At 39.5% G+C, this 21,807-nt stretch overlaps 1 long non-coding RNA gene across 1 annotated transcript in view; it reads right to left on the bottom strand.

Moving 5' to 3' along the window:
* Positions 1-17,731, bottom strand: part of LOC149779145 (uncharacterized) — a 51,195-nt gene extending 33,464 nt beyond the window's left edge. Inside the window, exon 1 of the long non-coding RNA XR_016415374.1 lies at positions 17,548-17,731. This is a non-coding gene — a long non-coding RNA (uncharacterized LOC149779145). The remainder of the gene's footprint in view (positions 1-17,547) is intronic.
* Positions 17,732-21,807: the final 4,076 nt, after the last annotated feature.

The following is a 21,807-nucleotide window of genomic DNA, read 5'->3' as shown; positions in this document are numbered from 1 at the left end:
CGGTAAGGTGAAATGATTGGGAAGTCGAACTCGCTTCTGGTATACAATTTGATAGACTTTTTCCAAGGGTCGACTGACGATGTGGTGAGTGGGTAAACGTACAATCTTGTTCGGTTGATAGGTGGTCACTTTAAAGTTTCCATCCTCTCCCGATTGCAAGGCTTCTTTCAATACCCCAAAGTTGACCACTCGACTGGTACGATAATTCAGAGTCAGTCCTTTCACTTTGCACGTCGTGTGCACTTCTCCTTGTTTGTCCCGGTATTCGTAGCCGTAATTTTTGGGACCGCCACTGACGAAACTTAAAATCTTGTCGTCGGGATGCTCGTCTGTCCAGGCTCCTAAACGGTCTCCTTCGATGTCAGGGTGATGTTGAATCGGGTGATGGATGTAAATGCAGCTGTCCGTGTCAAAGTACAGGACGCGTTCCCCTAACAGTTCTAAAGCTTCGTACAATTTTAAGCGAGCATGGGCTGTCACATAAGCCGCAATGATGACATTTCCAAAAGGGTCGTCTTGTACAAAGTCCAGATCTTCTTCGTAATTGACCAAGATCAAATTCTCTCGAACGACGTCCACGTGTTTGATGAATTTGGTTTTGTCGTGAATCATCTGGAAGTAGCGGGAAGGTTCTGTCAAATATTCCGTCTTGGGTAAACACGGTCGTTGTGCCATTTTACCCCACAAGCAATTTAACATCACTTTGGCAAACGATCGCCTGCCTTCGTTTTTCTCGATGTGGTCTAAAGTGATGCCTTCTTGTTCGTAGTATTTCTCTTTGAATTGTATTTGGTCTTCGGGAGTGTGACACCAGGACGGATAGCCGCTGGCTTCTTGTTTCAGTTTCAAAAAGGCATCCACGTAGTCGGCGAAAATGCCTTTCTGACTGGGGTCACCCTTGCAGTATTGTTGTGTCTTGGGAAAGTGGCAAATTTCGTACACTTCTAACAGTTGGTATCCCATGTCCAAAGCTTTGAACAATTCCACGCTGACCCAGGTTCCCGTCAAGGCCCGTTCTTCCTGGGTGTGCTGACAAGCTTGGTCTTGGTTGCACGTTTCGGCATAAGTACGGCACAAGGGAAACATCAGTTTGCCTTGACAATGGTGAGGTAAGACGGGATGGTAGAGGTTCGTGGGAGGCAAAACTTTACACTTGATCAAGCCTTCGTATTGTCGAATATTTTTCAGGTCAATGTGTTCCGTCAGCAATTGTGGGTGCCCTACGGGAAAACGACAATATTTGCACACGTAGGGATACAGCGAACACACGTCCAAGTATTTGATTTCTTCTCCTTTCTCTTCGTCGGCTTGGTACAGCAAACAGGTGGCATTGGTCCTTCCTCCGTACAAACTATCCCTCGGGTTCAGCGGGTCCACGAACTGGTAACTTTCCACGAGGCGTTTAAACTCGGGATCGGTTTTCATACGGTGATCGTACTCGTGTTCCCACATTTCCACCACTTGGTATCCTTGCTGTTCCAACTTTAGGCGCCGCTGACAAGTGTCCTGGTACAAGTCTTCCATGGTTCGTTGCAAAAACTGATTTTTAGTGCCACGGTCAGGGTAACAGACGGGACATCCGTGAAATAAGCAACCGTTAAACTCGTACACGATCTTGGGGTTTTCTAAGTCCCAGCCATCGACCGAATACGTTCCGATGGTCTTTTCGCCCCCTCCGTTGCGGGCATGCTGAATCCACTTGTCTTCCTTGTCGCACAAGTAATGTAACCAACGTAGGGCTTTGACCGAGTATTGACGTTTGACAAAGTGGGTCGTTTGAGGACTGATGACAGCCACGGTCTTTTCAGGCATGAATCGTTGTCGATACACTAAGGAACACGCTTTGGCAATGGTGCAAGCTTCTTTCAAAGGATCGACCCCTCCGTGTTCCATGAATAGTTCTCGAAATTTTCCACAGCAACGCCGTAAAATGTCCACGTCGGAACGACAATACTTTAGCATTTCTTCCTGAAAGTCGAAAGGGTCCGAGGCGTGAGCCTGGTACCAAGCGTAGAAAGCTTTTCGTTGTTGGGTATGCATGTTGTCGGGGTCGTAATAGTGAGCCTCAGGTAAATGGGGTAGAACGGCGTGTTGATTGGCTTCCGTATTGAAAAAGTGTGGAAAGTACCCTTTAGCCATTTCTGTCATTCCAAACGTTTTAGGCATTCGACTCAAAGGCATGGCCAAATAGTTCATCGAATCTTTAAACTGCACTTGTCCCACTTGCATGAAAATGATTTTGGCTCCGTTCAAAGTCACTTTAGGACGTTCGGTGCCTTGTTCCGTATAGTACCTCAAAAGAAACTGTCCATCGTATCCGGAGAAATTGTGAGCCATCACCGTGGCATGACGATGACAATCTCCGTAACGTTCGATGTCCTCTTGGCTCCACGTCTTGTCGACGGGGTCTAAGACCCATTGGGCAAAATCGGCTAACGTGTTTGGTCCCCGAAAGATTTTTTCACGCCCTCCGGGTATCTTGCTGCAGTGAGGGCAATGACTGAAGATAGGTTCTTGAATGCACTTCTCGCACGCTCGATGAGCCACGCAGAAATTAGGAATGTGAATGCCGGTCTCTTGCATGCATTCGAAATCGAAAAAGATGAAATTGCCTTTCTTCTTGTGACCGTCCTCTTTCTCTGGTGGGGGTTGGTATTTTTGCACGTAACATTGGTGTTCCAAGTCCACGATGTGGTGACAAATGTGACATTTTTTCTTTCCTGAACATACGTGTGCCTTGGTATTATTGGTACGTATGACTTGTTCACACGTAGAGCACAATCTCAGCAGTTGACAAGCGCATTTCTTCTGTGAACCTTGCGTTTTCCGATGTTGTTGGTAACAGGTAGGGCTGACAAACGTGCGCAGACAAGTTGAACAAGGCACTGGTTCTTCGCTCAGACAGGGTGAAGAGGCCAAACATCCTGTGCATTTCGATCCACAATGCTTGTGTTGCTCTTGATTGTTATAACCATGGTCACATTTCTCACAGTAATAACTGTATTTCAGGAATCCGGTGATACTGGTAATGGTATCGAAATGGTCATCGTGATGATAAAGGTGAATGTATTTTCCGTCCTTAAAGTCTTGGCCTCGAAACAACAGAGGTCCGCGCACTTCTTGAGGGTGCACTTTCAAGGTGTATCGTGGAGCTAGGGCATCTTGCAATTTTTGCATCTCAGGAATGCCACAGGGTGTGTCTTTGGACAGTCCGGCTTGTTGTAACAGGAGTTCTGCTTCGCTTCGTTGTTTGGCTCGATCGGATCGTTGAATAGTGTTCCAGGTTCTTTTCCATTCTACCGTGTCGTTCTTGTTGGCATAGGTTCGTCCCACCACGATGGCACGGGCTAAACACATCTGGTCATGAGGGTTGTTAATTAGGACGAGACTCTTTTTGGTGTTGCGAAGGTCGTCCACCAATAACATCTTTTTGCGTCCGGTCCCTTGAGGAGGAGAGACGTGGGTCATGTCCAATGTGGCTTTTCCATCGGTGATGTCAAACTGGTCATTAGATTGTTGTACGTGTTGAATCTTGTCCATGATTTTGGAAGCGGTCAATTCTGCAGGGGTGCTAAACTCGATCCAAACAGGGGATTTCAAACCGTCGTGTTGTATGGAAAGTCTCAAGCGATCGTCTTCTTTGGGTTGACATTGTTGCTTGAGTGCAGTGAGCAAAGAATCCCACACCTCAGTGATGAACACTTCTGCTTTCTCTAACGGTACTTCAGCCTTGAAATCTTTAAACTTCACCGTGTATTTGTAAGCCGTGGTTCTAAATTTTCTAGAGGAGCGCTTTTCCGTCTCTCGAATGGAATAGTAATTTTCAGGGTTGACTAAGGGTGGTAAACTTGGTTTAGAGGTTTCAAATTCTGGTTCACTCATGTCCTCTTCAAAATCACTGGCATGAATTTGTGCCAAGATTTCAGCCCTGGTACGAGGCGATAGATCACGTTTCTGCCTCTTACTTTCTTCTTCTTTCTTCTCGAATGAATGGGATCGTTTCATCTTGAAAGCAAAAAGTCAAATGACTCAAGTTCAAACACCATAAACTACTTTATAGTCATAGCAGACCAGCGTATATAAAAGGGTGTGTGTCTTGTCCTTTCACTATTCATTTCACTCTCAAGCCGAGCACAACGATGGAAGAGACTGACCAGATGGAACGTTTCGTTAGAGCTTTGCGAGGGGTCATTAGAAAATTCTCTTCAGACCAGCCGACAGACTACTCTCCTTCCTTTCGAGATAAAAGTCAAGATACTTGCTATATCTGTCAGAAGAAAGGGCATTGGTCTTCAGAGTGTCCAGACCGTCAAAAAAGAACAAAAACAGGGACTAAAAAAGACAAAAGTCAAGATACCTGTTATTATTGTCAAGAAAAAGGACATTGGTCTCCAGATTGCCCAAAAAAGAAACAAGAGGAGTCAGAAGAAAAGAGGAATTCTTCAGAAGAAGAGAGGGATTCTTCGAAAGAAGAGAGGGATTCTTTAGAGGAAGAAAAAAGACAATTCTATTTACAAGAGGCAAAGAAAGAGGAGAAGAAGAAAAGAAGAAGGGAAGAAAATGAGGAAAAGACAGTGAAGAAATTCAAGAAACAGAGAGACTAAACAAGGAGAAAGAAGAAGTCAATGAACTTTTCATTAAAGTGTTGTGTTGTGAATTGTGAATTGGATTGTAAAAAATGGAGAAAAGAATAAATGAATGATATAAGGTAAGTGTCTTTGAGTTGTGATTTTAAAATAAGAACGTACACTCACGCACTCATACACAGACACGTACTATAAGGGTAAAATGGGTGGGGTTTTTTTTGAGTTATTGGCAAATTGAAATTGTATTTCTTTTCGAGAAATGTGGGTGGCCCTGAAAAGGGCCTTTTTTCTTCATGGTGAAAGGGTGAGTTTAACCAATCAACTTTAACTGCCTTATGCCTTTGCCACGGCCAAGGCCTACTTCTGAACTGCGTAATGCTGATGATGATTGGGTTGAAATCACTAAGGGTGGTACGGTAGGCTTAGTCACAGGGTTGACGTGTTTAGCTCGGGAAGGTCGTATTCTCTTCGGTCGTGATAATGAAGTCTGATACATTTGTTTCAGACTTCTTAACTCCGCTAAAATGTCCAACAGTAACGTGACCGTTTGATTTTCACCCTCTTGTTTCTTTGCTGCTACTACTTCTTCTTGCTGTTGCTGCTGTTGTTTTTTTCTTACCTCTTCTTCTTCTTGTTGCTGTTGCTGTAGGAGAAAAGCCTGTTCCGCTTCCTTTTGTCGTTGTATAAATTTCTCCAATTCTTCTTTTTGTCTCTGTCTAAAATTTTCCACTTGCGGTAATGAAGAAGGTAACGCAGGTTCCGGAACAAATTCTTGCGAGGAGAGAAAATCCACAAAATCCCAATTCACTTCTTCTGAAAGTAAGTCCGAGTTCCCTTGGGCAGTCTCTCCTGCTGGTGCACCCCAATGGATCGTTTTCTGAGTTTCCGTCATGTTGAATCACTGTCGCATAGATTGACTGCACACAAGCGCTAGCGAATCTATATAGACTACGTGACGTCACATACTGCACTCTTACGATTGGATGCGGCTGGCTGAATTTTGTAACGCGTGTTTGGATTGGTGAATGAACTCAATCCGTTTCAATCCTTCCTGTCCCTATAAATAAGCGCCGTTCACTGCATTGATTCACCTATTCTCGGAGCCTCAACATGTGGACAGACGTTGAATCTTCAACCCTTGTGTCAACAATGATGTTCAGGACGGACATGCTCATGTATGTCCGAGCCAAGTGGACCGTTGTCCACAGGACCAACAGCAGCCTGTGGATAAGAAGAGTCTATATAGAGAGACAAGGTTGCCTCAAGAGGACTCTGATGTATGGCCCTGCTGTAAGACGAAGTTTGAGGAAAAGAAGATGTCGCAAATGCCCTCTATGTTAAGGGTATATTAACATAAACCAAAGGCCCTTTTCAGGGCCAGCCATATTTCTCGAAAAGAGATAGTCTTTTGAATTGCCTACCCCTTTTTTAAAAATTTTTTTTTAAAAAAATCCCATGTTAAATTCCCCTTGTCCCTAAACAAGCCCAAACTCTATTCCCATGTTAAATTCCCCTTGTACGTAAAGTGCCCCACGATTTATCGCCATGTTAAATTCCCATTGTACGTAAAGTGCCCCACGATTTTTCTCCATGTTAAATTTCCATTGTACGTAAAGTGCCCCAAGGGTGTTTTTAATGCTAATTCCCATTGTACGTAAAGTGCCCCCCTTCACTACTCACGTCATTAGCGTCAATATTTGAAGAATATTCTTGCACATCGCAAGATTATTAACTTTTCATCGTTTTGTACAGCTGAATGTCCCATCTCATATATTGTTTCTAATCCCTTACGTTATTCATGTTTCAAACAAACTTGACGGCACCAGAAAAACATCACTGTGAAATTACACAAAAATACTCAGTATATATGTTCAAGTTCCTCTCCTTCAATTCCTTACTTTATAAATACAAGTATTGATACTTGAATTTATTCCATATATGTTAATGGAAGAAAACGTATACTACTACAGACATACTGAGATCCAATCAAAACTGCCAGACCCAATACAAATGACGTATAACCGGATGTTTTGTAACCAGCCGTAAGAAACAAAATAAGATGCATTCTGCAGTCCAATCGTCAAATCAAGAAAGACTATATAGATGTTGTAAGGACAGCTATTACAGCATGTTGCAAGGAGGTAGGACTGACAATTACATTTGAACATTCGTCAGATTCATTAAGGAACAACCCCAATTGGATGGATCATATGTGTGTGTGTGTGTGTGTGTGTGTGTGTGTGTGTGTGTGTCTCATAGATCATCACCATGCAAAGTAAGCACCTAATAAACTGAATTGCCAGATATTATGAATATGAAAACCTTAGTGAGAGAGTTGGAACCAATAATTTTGATTGCAATTTTCTTTCCCTCGACAGCCAAAACTGATTATGTATATGCCATATATTTTTAAAATGTTGTTGACGTGTGTGATATATATTATGTACAAAATATAATTATAGGAGACATGAATACAGATCCTGTGTATAAAAATCCACCCAAAAGAGACCTTGCTCTCAGGAAAAGAATACAACAAAGAAACAGTTGCAACTTTAGTGATACGAATTCGTAAACATTACACCACCTATGGATCAAAAGACATGTCACGAACGTACACACTTGGTTAAATACTTATACCTGAAATAATCAGGGTGGTTTAAAAAAAACAAATAGTAAACAATAGAAATGATTTCTCAATATCGTATCACCTAACTGTTACAGCAGCTTTTGCAAAACATATGTTCAAAGAAAATATAAAAATACGTGCATTTCCAAGAATAAAAGAAACTTGATGAATCCATTAGAAAGGCGCATGTATGAATCTGACGTTAGTGCATTCTTGAATTTTACATATGATCATACAAAGGTAGAAGATATACAGAAGTATAATGAACTGATAACTAAGAGTGTAATAACTACATCAGACAGATATATTCCAGCCTGAATTCAGATCCTACCTGAAACCATATTCGAAGAAAAGTGACCTAGAAAAGTCACAGCAGGATATGAGAAAAGCGTGCGGAGAATGAATCAATGCAGGAAAAGCTAGAAGCACATATTGTAACAGCAACCGAAAATACAAGGAATAAAAAGAGATTTCTGAAAGAAACATAAGCTAGAGAAAAATTTATATAAAGAATGCTTATTGGAATAGATAAGAACGAGTGTATAAATGGGAATAGACGAATTATATGCAGTCAGACGGGAAAATAGAACAGATAAACCAGATTATGTTAATATTTTATTTCGAGAAGTAGAATCAAATAATTTGGATGCATGTGTCAATGTATGGAAACTGTATTTTATGAATTAAGATTTACAACATAAGAGGAATATAGTGATTATGTCAAGATGAAGAATATATACGAACAAAGCAAACTGGAGAATGATGATATAAAACGTGATCCTAATTATAGACAAGGTATTGCAGCATATCAAGGTTCTAAAAATAAAAATAAAAATCACCAAGCATTGATTGCGTATCGAATGAGCATTTAAAGTATGGTGGAAAATATCTAATCAGACATTTAATTGCCCTTATTAATTGCATGATCCAGTGTGAGTTTTTGCTATATATATATATATATGTATGTATGTATGTATGATGATACTACCAATATACAAACAAAGCGCTAATCCGGTGAATTATGGTGATATAACATTGACGTCTTGTCTGGAAAAATTGTTTTAAAAACTAGTGATGAACCGAATTCAAAATATTTAGACACAATAAACTTTCCAGACCCATATCAATTTGGATTTCGTAAGCAGGCTGGATCTATCTCTGTAGCATTTACCCTTCAAGAATGTCTGATATACTATACTAATCATAACTCCAACGTATATGCTGTTTTTCTGGATATGGACTGTGGCATTGTCGACTATTAAAATATTAAATTATTTGGAAATTAGTGCAACAATATAGAGAATAATCGTCCATTCCTACATAAAGTCAAGTGCCTGTGTAGCGTGTAGAGGACGTATATCGAACACATTTTTTCTTTTCCTGGTGTACATAAATCATCTTTTGAATTAATTAATAATGACTAATTGCGGGTTAACCATGAATCGATTGACCATACCTGGCTTAATTTTGGCAGACAACACTATTCTAATAAGCTCTACGCTAAATGGATTATAGATACTCGAAAATACGGCTATCATTATGCTCAGAAGTGGAAATGGAAATATGATCCTATCAACTGTACTTGGATGATATTCAGTAGGAAAAAACGAAGTGTACTCATCAAATGGAATTACCTTTGGATTTCAGGATATTCCTAGAATAAAAAAGTTAAATATGCAGGAGTTATTTTTTCCTAGTCAATGAAAACTAATGACTATTCTTGTGATAAAGCAAAACGTGAAATAAACTCACTTTACTCAATTGGATTAGATGCAAATGAAATGAATCTCGTACTTTCTGTGAAAGTATGGGAAAGAGTTAATGTGCCGTCTGCCTTTTATGGCTCAGAACTCTGGTTTAATATGACATATCACGACATTGAAACATTGGAGGAAATACCACAAAAAATGTTTTTCCTCTGGACAGTTCAGAATTTGATTTTTTACCCCCAACATAGCTATAATTCTTTTATATATTATATAAATACTGGAATCAACATGTGTGATCTAGAACACTATCTCAAAGACTTTATTTTCACTTGAAAATATCCAGACAAAATAATATGGAAAAACTTAATTGTGACAAGAATACAGGTATCGAGAAGAGAAAACATGAAATGAGTATCAGAGATCCATCGAAGGGATTGGGTCGATATTTAAAAATTAATCCACGACTAAAAGTGCATCATTTATGGAAAGTCGCTTTCACTGACTCAATCAGAAAAATGGATTATGGGTCTTTAATTCGTATTGGATGAATAAATGCATAATCTGTACTGTGTCCCCTGTATGGCAAATCAAATTATAACCGTAATCTATACATTCTGAGAACTCATTTTCAAACATTGTACCCAAGATATTGTTGTCAATCCCAACTAACTCAGAGTCTTCGACCTAGATACCGTGAAATGCCCATAAACTACTCGTCTCTACTCAGTATTCTCCCAGTATCCCCAGCGACACAAGCGGCCTTTTTCAGCAAATATAGCGGCATTTCTTAATGTGCAAGACAAAAATAATATATGTGCGATACACAATGTGCGATACGAGTAGTGTAGTGGGGCTTTTTTGAGCTGACCTACTCCCCACTTTACAAAAGACCACTCACTCCATTCCAAGATATCTTCTAAGAAGCACCTGACTCTCGTGACACGCTCAATGGCCTCCTTCAATGTTCCCACTCTCACATACTGATGGTGAATGAAGCCTCTTAATATCTTCACTTCTTCCTCTATCATTCCCTGGACAAGATCCATGGCTACCTTGAGGCTGGTTACTTGACTTGTCACAAAGTCTTTGGTAACTGGATACCTCCATTCATCTTCAAGCCTTTCCACTATACAGGCTACATTCACCATCCAGTATTAACTGTCTTTCAAGTTGTTGAACAAATCCGAGACTGCTACCATCTTCTTTCGCTTATTCCGTAGAATGGCACATATGACGAACGCTTGAGATTTTATCTGTTAAGCACGGACGTGAAGGAAAACATCCCCTACACTCACTTCTCATATTATAAGCTATCCACACAGAGGTGAGGAGCCAAAAAAAAACATAACCAGAATCTACTATCCACACACGGGCTGAAGCAAAAAACATAACCATAATCTACTATCCACACACGGGAAGAAGCAAAAATCAACCATAATATACTATCCACACACGGGAAGAAGCAAAAACATAATCATAATCTACTATCCACACACGGGAACAAGCAAAAATCAACCATAATATACTATCCACACACGGGAAGGAGCAAACACATAACCATAATCTACTATCCACACACGGGAAGAAGCAAACACATAACATAATCTACTATCCACACACGGGAAGAAGCAAAAATCAACCATATTATACTATCCACACACGGGGAGAAGCATAAAACATAACCATAATATACTATCCACACACAGGAAGAAGCAAAAACATAACCATAATCTACTTTCCACACACGGGAAGAAACAAAAGTCAACCATAATATACTATCACACACGGAAAGGAGTAAAAACATAACCATAATCTACTATCCACACACAATAAGAAGCAAAAATCAACCATAATATACTATCCACACACGGGAAGAAGCAAAAAACATAACCATAATCTACTATCCACACAGAAAGGAAGCTGAAAAACCTCACTCTACTATCCACACGAACGTACGTGAGCGCTTACAACCCCAATAATCTACTATCTACACAAGCTTACGTGAGCGCTTACAAACCCCAATAATCTACCATCCACACAAACGTACGTGAACTCATACCTACACATACACACACACACACACATGCACACACGCGCGCGCGCGCACAGTCATATTAGTAAAAGAGTGTTTATAATCACACTACTCCAAATTTACACCATTTTGGCAACTTGCATAGTTTTTTTTCTACAGTATTGGACTAGCCCTGAAAAGGGCTGTTTTTAAAAATTCAAGTCTCTTCTAGTGTTGGGGCAGAGTGCTTCCAGCTCCAGTTCTCAGTCCCAATCCTCTGTGCTAGTAATTGTGAAGACTGGCGGTCGTTTCTCTGCTCTTATAGGCTTGACATTACAAATGGGCCACATGATGAGAATTATCCTCCTTCTCCGCCTCTTCGTTCTCCTCTTTTAACTTAATTTACTTATCCTCCTCCATAGCTATGAGTCGTCTGGCATTCTCCAGATGCCACTGAAGGTCGATCAGTTTGGCGATTCTGTTGCTCATTGTTTCAATTTTGTCTGGTTGCCAATGGGTAGCCAGACAATCAATCAATCAAATAAAGGATTTAAGTCGCCTACGCAACTAGTGCTTTGACTATGGCTAAAGAACGGACGCGAAGGAAAACATCCCTACACGGATTAATATTGGAATGCTCAAATAGTTTGATTTCAGGGATAGAGAGAGGTCAAAGAGCATAGTTCATGATACCAATGGCAAACAAACGCCAACGCATTTTATTTTCAAAAACACAACATTTTTATTCAAATAACTCACAACTAACAATTAACAAATATAAAAGAATTACCAATTCAAATCAACAATAAACATTTTTTTTTCAATTAACTATCTATTTTGGACAAGGTTGACAACGTTGTGAATTAAATTGAGATTTCCACTGTTGTAAGTCATTGGGCCATTGATGTACACTACGTTTCCTAGCTAGAGACAAAAGATAACCATAATGGTCACAAAACCATCGAACTACTTTCTCGTCGTTTCTAGAAGAATGACGATCGAAATAAGTCACTAAATGTTTTAAAGAATATCCCAGACTGTGTTGATGCAGAACATACATACAATATTGTCCACACACCAATGAATCTGTGCCCTGTAATTTCACATTATTGAATCGTGTTGTCTGAGCATTTCTTCTCATAAAGTCAATGATATCGTCTTCCAAAGGGGGCAATCCATACGAATCGAAATACTCCACACATCCTTCTTGAGGAAAGTAGACGGCTACCCAGTGGGTTCCGGGGAGATGACTGTCGTCCGTGTTGATCACATAAGCTTGGTGGTCTTGAGGTTTGCGATGCCGCAGTTCATCTTTAGCGCACACGACAGGATTCCAAGAAGCAGTGTACGAACTGTGGTTCAAAAGGTCGTAAAGTTCACCAGGTATCCATTATTGTGTGCTGTTTACTTTTTCTTGTTTCTTCTTCACATGTGATGATAAGTGATCAATTCGATCCTGACCTTCGCTTTGGATTTGTCTGACAAGTATCTGTTTCTTCGTTTTGTCTCTGCACTCTGAGCCAAGAGAGCTTGGATGTGATTGATCGTTGAGTCGTTAATGGATGGTAAGAATGTTCACGCAAGTCTTTATACCACTGATGCAACACGGCTTCCTCCGAGATGAGACTCCAAGCTTTGTCCAGATCCTCGTCCAATTTTTCTTCTTGACTGAGCATCAGACATTTATCGTGTTGAATTTGAATGGGATGATAGTTTTGACATCCATAGCAATCTTCCTTGATCAATTCCGTAATTTTTTCGGCCAAGTGTTTGGCAAAACAGGAAACTAGATGCTGTTCTTGTTCTGGCCATCTCGAATTTATCACTTGGTCTTTTTCGTCTTTGTCTTGCGATTCTGCTTCCACAGGCTCCTCACATGTCAAGTCCAAAGATTCTCCACTATGTACAGATGAATAACAGTCTTCCATGGATTCTAATAGTCTAGAATGACTTCTCTCAAACTGTTGATTTCTGTGGTATTATCGAATTCGGCATACAAGAGGACTTTCACCATCTGGGGTAGAGATTCTGCAAACTGAAGTTCCACACGCAGTTGACCAGATTTTATAGGGTGGAAATGTCCCTCGTCACTGCCTTGGTATGGAGTGAAATAAAAAGCCCACAATGTGTAACCTCCTGTATAATCATCGTACGAAATACCGTGACTGGTGTTGGTTCCTAACTGTCCGCTGGCTTCGTACAGGGACAAGTACGATATCATGTAATTATTCTGGTTAAAGTTAGGTTCGAAAGGTCGGGTACACAAAGCCTTGCCATCGTGACTGACTTCGATTATGGACACTCTGTAGTGCTTAAACTGGAATGGGTTTTGATCGTGGGCTCCGTTGAGTGCTGCATTGCTCACGATGCCAACGATTAAACGTTATATAACTAACCTTAGAACAGATGACCTTCGATCTTGGATCGGAGTCCAGAGACAATGGTGAATGTTTTTACTTCCACGCTTCGTTTCGGATACTTGGCGGTCGTTCTGCTCAAAGTGTGTCTGATGTCGTTTATCACTTTAGGTAACACTTACACACGACGCACGTAGAGTATGACTTTTTGGATGATAGTTTTGCAATCTTTAGCATGGGCCATCAAATGGAATGCGGTACAATTACGATTCAGTGTCAGGCGGATATCCACACCGTTCTTCAAATACTACTCTTGCAACCACGAGTCCAAATGCAAACGATCCATCAGTTCTAAACTTCGTCCTTGCAGGATTTTTTTCTACGGTCGTTAAAACCTACATTGTGAGGATCATCATCTGCTATCAGGGCTGTGTCGTTAAACGCGTTCTCACCTGCTGTGTCAGTTTTCCATACAACGCAAGCATCCAGATGAGTGTTCTTGCTCTCTTTTCCGTACGTCGAGAGATTTTCCAGGTAGGCACGATATGGGTAAGTATCCATGCTACTGCTGACCAGTTTGTTATTCAAATACAAATCCACTTCACTGAACAAGGAATGCATGAAATTGTTGACGGAGCTACTCTAGCATCGGCTCCTGGAGAAGTGTCGTCTGTTTTGATCACTTTGACTTTCAGGTACAAGTTACTGCTATTCAGATCGATGTAATCTTCGGGTTGTCCTTTGATTTCAAACTCAGTGGTAGCTGAATCCGTGAAAGATGAGACGGAATGAAATTCAACCCAATGGGATTCTTGCATTGTCATCATAGTAGGTGGCATGGCTAAGAGATCCAGCTCCGACTTGGAACAGGCACAAGTCTCTCGGTGCATCATTTCTGTTTCTAATATATAAAAATCAAAAACGTTTTTCTTTTTTTATTCTTTCTAGCTTTAGGTGTGTGAAGCTTGTGAAAGGGTGTTTTCTTCGTCGTCTCTTTCTGCTTTGTCCTTGCTGTTTCGTCAGGGAAGCAGGAATGCCTGACTCGGTTCAGGTCATTTATTGGAGTTTCTCGTCGGCCCATTATGTCTTTACGCGTTTGCAGCAAGACATTTATCAGAGCTCTGAGAGGTGTCATCAGAAAAGTTTCGTCAGACAAGCCGTCGGACTATTCACCCTCCTTTTGAGATAAAAGTCAAGATACTTGCTATATCTGTAAGAAGAAAGGGCATTGGTTTTCAGAGTGTCCAGACCGTCAAAAAAGCAAAACAGGTGCTAGAAGAGACAAAAGTCAAGATACCTGTTATCATTGTCAAGAAAAAGGACATTGGTCTTCAGATTGCCCTAAGAAACAACAGGAGCAAGAAGAAGAGGAGAGGGATTCTCGAGAGGAAGAAGAGGTACCCTCCCCCAAGGAAGAATCCAGACACGTCCAGAAAGAAAAACATGAGAAGAAAAGAAGACGAGGAGAAAGTGAGGAAGAAGTGGAGGAAAGAAGACGAGGAGCAAGTGAGAAAGAAGTGGAGGACAAAACTGTGAAAGTGAAGAAATTTAAAAAACAGAGAGTGAAGACAGTCACAGACGAAGCCTAAGACCTTGTTAAAGTGTTATGTTGTGCTGTGAATTAGATTGTAAAATTTATACCAGAATAGACCAGGCATAAAACGTAAGTGTCTATTGGTTTTGATTTTTAGAATAAGAACCTACACTCACGCACTCATACATTTACACATACAATATGGGTGAAAAGGGCTTTTTGAGTTTTAATATTGTTGGCAATTGAAATGCTATCTCTTTTGGAGAGAACTGGGTGGCCCTGAAATGGGCCTTTGGGTATTTGTTTGTTTAAACAACAAACTTAGGAATGGGAACCAATCAACTTTAACTGTCTCAAGCCTTTGCCACGGCCAATGCCTACTTCTGAACTGCCTCCTGTCGATGATGATTTGGTAGAAATCACTAAGGGTGATACGGCAGGTGTAGTCACAGGGTTAGGTTGTTTAGCTCGGAAGGTCTTTTTCTCTTCGGTCTTAATAAAGAAGTATGATACATTTGTTTCAGACTTCTTAACTCTGCTAAAATGTCTAAACGTACCGTGACCGTTTGACTTTTACTACCTTGTTTCTTAGCTGTTTCTTCTTCCTGTCGTTACCTTCTTGCCTCTTCTTCTTCTTCTTGTTGTTGCTGAAGGAGAAAAGCTTGTTCTGATTCCTTTTGCTGCTGTAAAAAGTTCTCTAATTCTTCTTTCTGTCTCTGTTTAAAATCCTCCACCTGTGGTAAAGAAATAGAAGGTGGTGAACGTACTGGTTCCGGAACAAATTCTTGCGAAAGAAAATCGACAAAATCCCAGTTAAAGTTAACCTCTTCTGGAAGTAGGTCTGTGTTGACTTAGTAGTCGATGCTATTCCGTCGCTTTTCGTCTCCACAGCCGGTGCACCCCAATTCATCGTCTTCTTAGTTTCCGTCATGTTTGAAAACTGTGTCGCATGGATTGACTGCGCACAGACGCTAGCGCTTCTATATAGGGAATGTGACGTCACAGGCTGCTTTCTTCGGATTGGACGACTGACTCCGTGTTGTGACTGAATTTTGTAACGCGTGTTTGGATTGGTCAATGAACTCAATCCGTTTAGATCCTCCCTTTCTCTATAAATAACCGCACTTCGCTGCATTCCTTCACCTGTTCTCGTCACAAGATGTGGACCAATGTAGAATCCTCTACTCTCGTATCTTCAATGCTATTCCGTATGGACTTATCCATATATGTCAGATCATCGTGGACCATTGTCAGGATGACGGATACAAGCGTTTGGAAAAGAAGAATTTATGCGGAGAGACAATGCTGTTTAAAGCGGGTTCTGATTTACGGACCAGAAGTCAGACAAAGTTTGAGGAAAAGAAGAAGACCTATGCGATGCCCTCTATGTTAACGGAATAATGTTAACATAAACCCAAAGGCCATTTTCAGGGCCACTCATATGCCGAGAAAAGAAATTACTTTCTTACCTCCAAGTTTTTTTTATATAAATGTTGTATAAGTATTTGTCTCTTGTCTGTGTTATCTCTGTATACCCGCTCTTTGCTCAGTAATGTGACGTCACCTCCCCTAGTTGCCACATTGTTACCAATCTCCCCTACCGTGACGTCAGACGCTCTACACACTCCACTTTCCCTTGTCCCTATACAGGCCCACTATGTTTTTGACTGCATTTTCCCTTTGTTCCTATACATCTTGTCCCTATAGAGGCCCAGTGGGTCTGTAATGTATTTTCCCATTGCCCCTATTAGTCTTGTCCCTATACAGGCCCGGGGGGGGGGGGGGGCTGTAATGTATTTTCCATTGTCCCCCTATAGCCCCACTAAACTACTGATACGGAATTAAAGATTGAACATCTGTATCGAACGGATATCAGATTAAATAGGTATGTAATAAATAAACACATGTCACAGATAACAGCAACGCAAATATTAGGTGAAGGAATAAACCTTTAATAACTCTTGAGGGTAAGGACGTTTTACGTCTTTCTTTCGTAAATGCTCAGACGAGTTCTTATCGATTATAACATATAAGTATGATTCGTGTGATTATCGTGGCATATGATTGATCAATATGCCATTCCTAATATTTCTGTGATTCCCAATGACTTCCTGTGGAATTAATTAAAGATGATGAGTAAGTGCGATGCCTGAGGACTTCGATTTACGAGATGATCTGTATGATATATAACCGGATCTACCTTCCTGTCCATCCGTTATAATCTCAGTACTGTGTCATTTTGCTTTATCTCTGTCTATCTGTGTCTTTATTTATCCGTGTGTGTTCTCTGTCTTTCTCCTATCTAGCTGTATATATATTTATTATATACTTCATAAATAGTCCCATCAGTTTAACGCTGTTGCCACGGGTCAATATCTAGCGTTAAGTAACAATATTCAACGCTTTCGTATATGGTAAACACGTGCCCTCATTCTTTGAACTACTTCAGGCTAAGGAAACATGGATGACCACGTTATAAATATTATGGCCATCAGATGCTAACCATTTATCTCTAACACCAATGCTGAAAATCAGCAGATAAGTCACTCGTCCAAATAAAAATATCTATCATAAAAATGTTAAAAAAGAAAATCTCAGTACATACAACGGTTTAAATTACAGTGAAATTATAGACAATAGATATTATTTGTACAACAATATTGAAAATGCACGTTTAGAGAGAGAGAGAGAGAGAGAGAGAGAGAGAGAGAGAAAGAGACTTACCTTGAAGCGAGCGACTTCCCTTTCCTGTGTAACACAAGCAGCTCCAAATGAATCTATATATTTTTTTAGGTATTATCCAAGTTCGATAGACCACAATATCCTGACAACAATCATCACGCACAGTGCATCTTAATCTGCTTATACAATATAAGTATATAATAAGAAGGTTATTGAATTAGTATTATAAAATATTGGACACTCATTCATAGGACGTAGGATGCCCTCGCAATCTCCCAGAGACAAATATATGTGACAATATTTACCCATGTATGAACAAAGAAGAAGAAGAAGAAGAAATAATAATAATAATAATAATAATAATTTTATTATTATTATTATTATTATTATTATTATTTCAGTATTCTGTTACAAAGTCTCTATGATACAGTTATGTTAGAACCAACTACAGACATACGTTTACAGAAGTATCATTTCTAGTACATATTGTAGTTTGTATGCTTAGACGGCATTCTGCCTAGCTACGAAAAGTTCCTGTCTTTTGTCCGTATGGATAAAATCTGATTTCTATTATAAACATTTCCAATTGTAACCCTAACACAAACTATACGCGAAATTGATACATTTCTATACAAATTTCATAATTGTTTTGTTATGGTTTTTTATTATCATACCTGATTTTTGTCGTCTTTGTTTATTATTTAAAACCCTTTTCTTTATTTTTGTACTTTTCCCCCATCATTCAAACATGTAAACAGTTCATTTTTGTCTTCCAATAAGACAACTAATAAGAGACTTCCAAGATCTTATAAGTGACAGATTTTTTAAAAAAAATGTTATTTATCCTCTATGTCATTTTTAGTTTTTACCAAATACACTGTGCGGTGATTTTACTGCTAAGTCCGTCCTTGCTTGCTTTCCACAAATAAATTCTCCTCAGGATAGATCGCTGCAAGGAACATTTACATTTGTCACAAGCGGTATGCCTATCTCCTGGGAGATATCTGCCCAGATTGGTAATCACATGTATATAAATCAATGTACATTATTTACACATATATAAATCACAGGTACTTAAATAACAGGAACTCAGAACAGAAATATAGACGCCATAAAATAGATAGAGTTATTTTTGACAAACACGTATTGACATGTATCTGTTTAAAGCAGCTGCGAAGTGTGCACTCAGTAAAACTAAAAAAAATCGATATCCCAATACTCGGTCCAATAAGAAATTCTAACACCGACATCCACTTGTTTAACAACTACAGAGACGTGATGTGATTGGGATTTTTAACGTAGCTTTAACAAATTTTCAGTCATATCGCTTCGATGTCTGCAATGTGGCAGTTTATAGTGATGTCTAGCATCGTACCGCAGACGTAGCATGATGTCCCACCCAGTCACATCTTCCTGACACCAGGTCGACCAGTCCTACACTCACCTCTTAATGCTGAGCGCCAAGCGAGGCAGCTGTTAGCACCATTTTTGTAAGTCTTTGGTATGACTCGGCCGGGGATCGAACCCACGACCTCCTGCATCCGAGGCGGACGCTCTAACCACTAGGCCACCGGAGCGGTAAGAACTATAGAGAGAAGAAATTATTAATTATTAATGATGTTATCATAGGTCACAATCATTTTTTTTAAATATTGTAATTTTAAGTCATTGTCGAATATTAAGAAAAACATCGTTACAAAAATGGTTACCGCTAATATTACTAGTCTTAATAATAACATAAACCCCAGAGTGGCATCTATTACTACTGGTAATAATAACATAAACCCCAGTGTGGCGTCTAAGCCGTTGTACGTCATGTTCTGAAAAATGGAGTTAAAGCCACAAGTTAATACTAAAAATAATAATAATAATAATAATAATAATAACGTTGTTGGTGGTGTAGGATTTAACGCCATTTTTCAGCACAAGACAGGCTTTACATGGCGGCCAGTATTAATGGTGGTGGAAGAACCAGGGAAACCCCAGAAAGAACCACTGGCCCACGAGAAGCTGCTAGCAAGCTTTCTCACATACCCACATTGGCCGAACACAAGACTCGAACCCAAGAAAACAGGGTGCGATGGCAGCTTGTCTGTAGCGGTGAGAACTTTAGACCCACCGGCCACTCGGGAACCCAATAATAATAATAATAATACAGCAATAATGTCCTTTTTCTATCAACTTCAACCAAACATTTGTATACGCACACTGTACAAAAACAGAAAGATAAGATAATGAGAAACAAAGAAGCGTAGCAATTATTTTAAAGGCCTCGAGTTATTAGTATCAACTCGGGTATGCATAATTTATAACCTAAAATGTTCTTATAGTGTTGGGGCTCTTGTTATCATTATTTTAAATTCATTTAACTAAACAAGTTGTGCATGCGGACAGAGCGTTTAGTAGCAAGGATAACCCAGTGCAATAATATCAACCACGTGTTTTCTATCCCGGAATTGCTGTAGTGGATAGAGCCAGTACTACACGATCATGTGGGTGAACTGATGCAGTGCATAGGGCCAGTACTACACGTTCGTGTGGGTGAATTGCTGCAATGCATAGGGCAAGTACTACACTTCATGTGGGTGAACTGATACAGTGCATAGGGCCAGTACTACATGCTCATGTGGGTGACTTGCTGCAGTGGATAAGGCAAGTACTACACGATCATGTGGGTGAACTGATGCAGTGCATAGGGCCAATACTACACGTTCATGTGTTTGAATTGATGCAGTGCATAGGGCCAGTATTACACGCTCATGTGGGTGAATTGCTGCAATTGATAGGGCCATTATTACAAGCCCATGTGGGTGAATTAGCGCTGTGCTATGACCAGAACAACAAATCCATGCACTACTAAGGTCAAGTAGTAGCCATTCACATTTTGTCCTAATGATGTTCTCTCTCCTGACAGACAGACTTATGTTGTAATTCATCCAAAGCGCTTGTTTGTTAAATAAAATAGAAAAAATTAAATAAAATCTTTAAAACTTGTTAGAAACAAATAGACTTATAGGTCCATGAGTAACCTAAATATCTGCTCTGCTCATAATCGTCGCGACATTCCAGATTTGGAGGAATTCAAATTGATTGCCGGTCAAAGCAGTATAATGGGGTTGATATAGCCTCCTAAAATGTCAAAATAGCCACAGTGGGAATTTAACATTAATTTCAAAATGGATCGCTATAACGTATCTCGCATGAAACAATTCCAGCAATAGCAAAGTGCTATCTAATTATTGAGCATGTACTCACCTGTGGACAGCACGTTTGTACCAATAACCAAAACATTACATGTGTTACGTGTTTTAGGCTCTAATAAACAGTAACACAAGAAAGAATGAAAACAACAAGCTTTGAAAAATATAACAAATAATGTATTTCCCTGGAAAAATACATTAAAAATGAGAAAATAAAAGACAACTTACGGTTTCCAGAATTAAATCCAAACATAAGACAAGAATAATTCACAAATAAAAATTATTGAAGTCCTAATTATGAACTGTTCTAATGATTCCAAGTTCGAGTCACGACGAAGAATCCAAGATGGAAGGCGATGACGTATGATGTAGCCTGTACTGTGCTGACGTCAACACTTCCATGTAGAAAAATAATAATTAATCCTCCGGTCTTGAAAATCCAAATAAAAGTTTCAAGAAATGTCCTTGTTCACGAGTTCTGTATGAATACAATAATATTTCTAAAGAAACGAATTAATCTTCTAGAGTCCAAATGATCTAAAGAAAAATTAACATATAACTAAGAAACCCAAAATCTTCAATACTGGTCACAACAGAAGAAAACAGATTGACATCAAGTCTTTAAAAGCCCGGACTCTGAAATCTCTCTCTCTCTCTCTCTCTCTCTCTCTCTGAACTTCACTATTAATACTAAGTATTTTGCAATTTTGGAAATGCCTAATAGCGAAATAGAGGATGACGTGATCATGTTTACATGTAAAAGTCACATAGCTCCTGTATGTCCTTGATAAGAACCAATCATTTTACTCCTAGAATAAAGTTGTTTACTTGACACTCAATCAAGGCCAGGAACTAAGTCAAAAATAGAAACAAGTGTTTCTATTAATAGGTACCTTTAAGGAAAAACTCAGGTCAAACTTAATTTTCTGGAAAATATCAAATTCTAGTAAACAAAATTACATTACATTGGCATGTAAAGAAAATAAAAAGACTCCAAAACCACAACCAATCAGATCAAATCAAACACAAATTAAATCAAATATAAATTAAATCAAATATATGTAACTCGTGTTTTGTGTAAGAAAGATAAAGGTGTTGTTTT

Source organism: Sinohyriopsis cumingii, chromosome 17 (genome assembly GCF_028554795.1).
Source record: "Sinohyriopsis cumingii isolate HCF-2022 chromosome 17, ASM2855479v2, whole genome shotgun sequence".
Classification (NCBI taxonomy): Eukaryota; Metazoa; Mollusca; class Bivalvia; order Unionida; family Unionidae; genus Sinohyriopsis; species Sinohyriopsis cumingii.
This window is presented reverse-complemented; position numbering and strand designations above follow the sequence as displayed.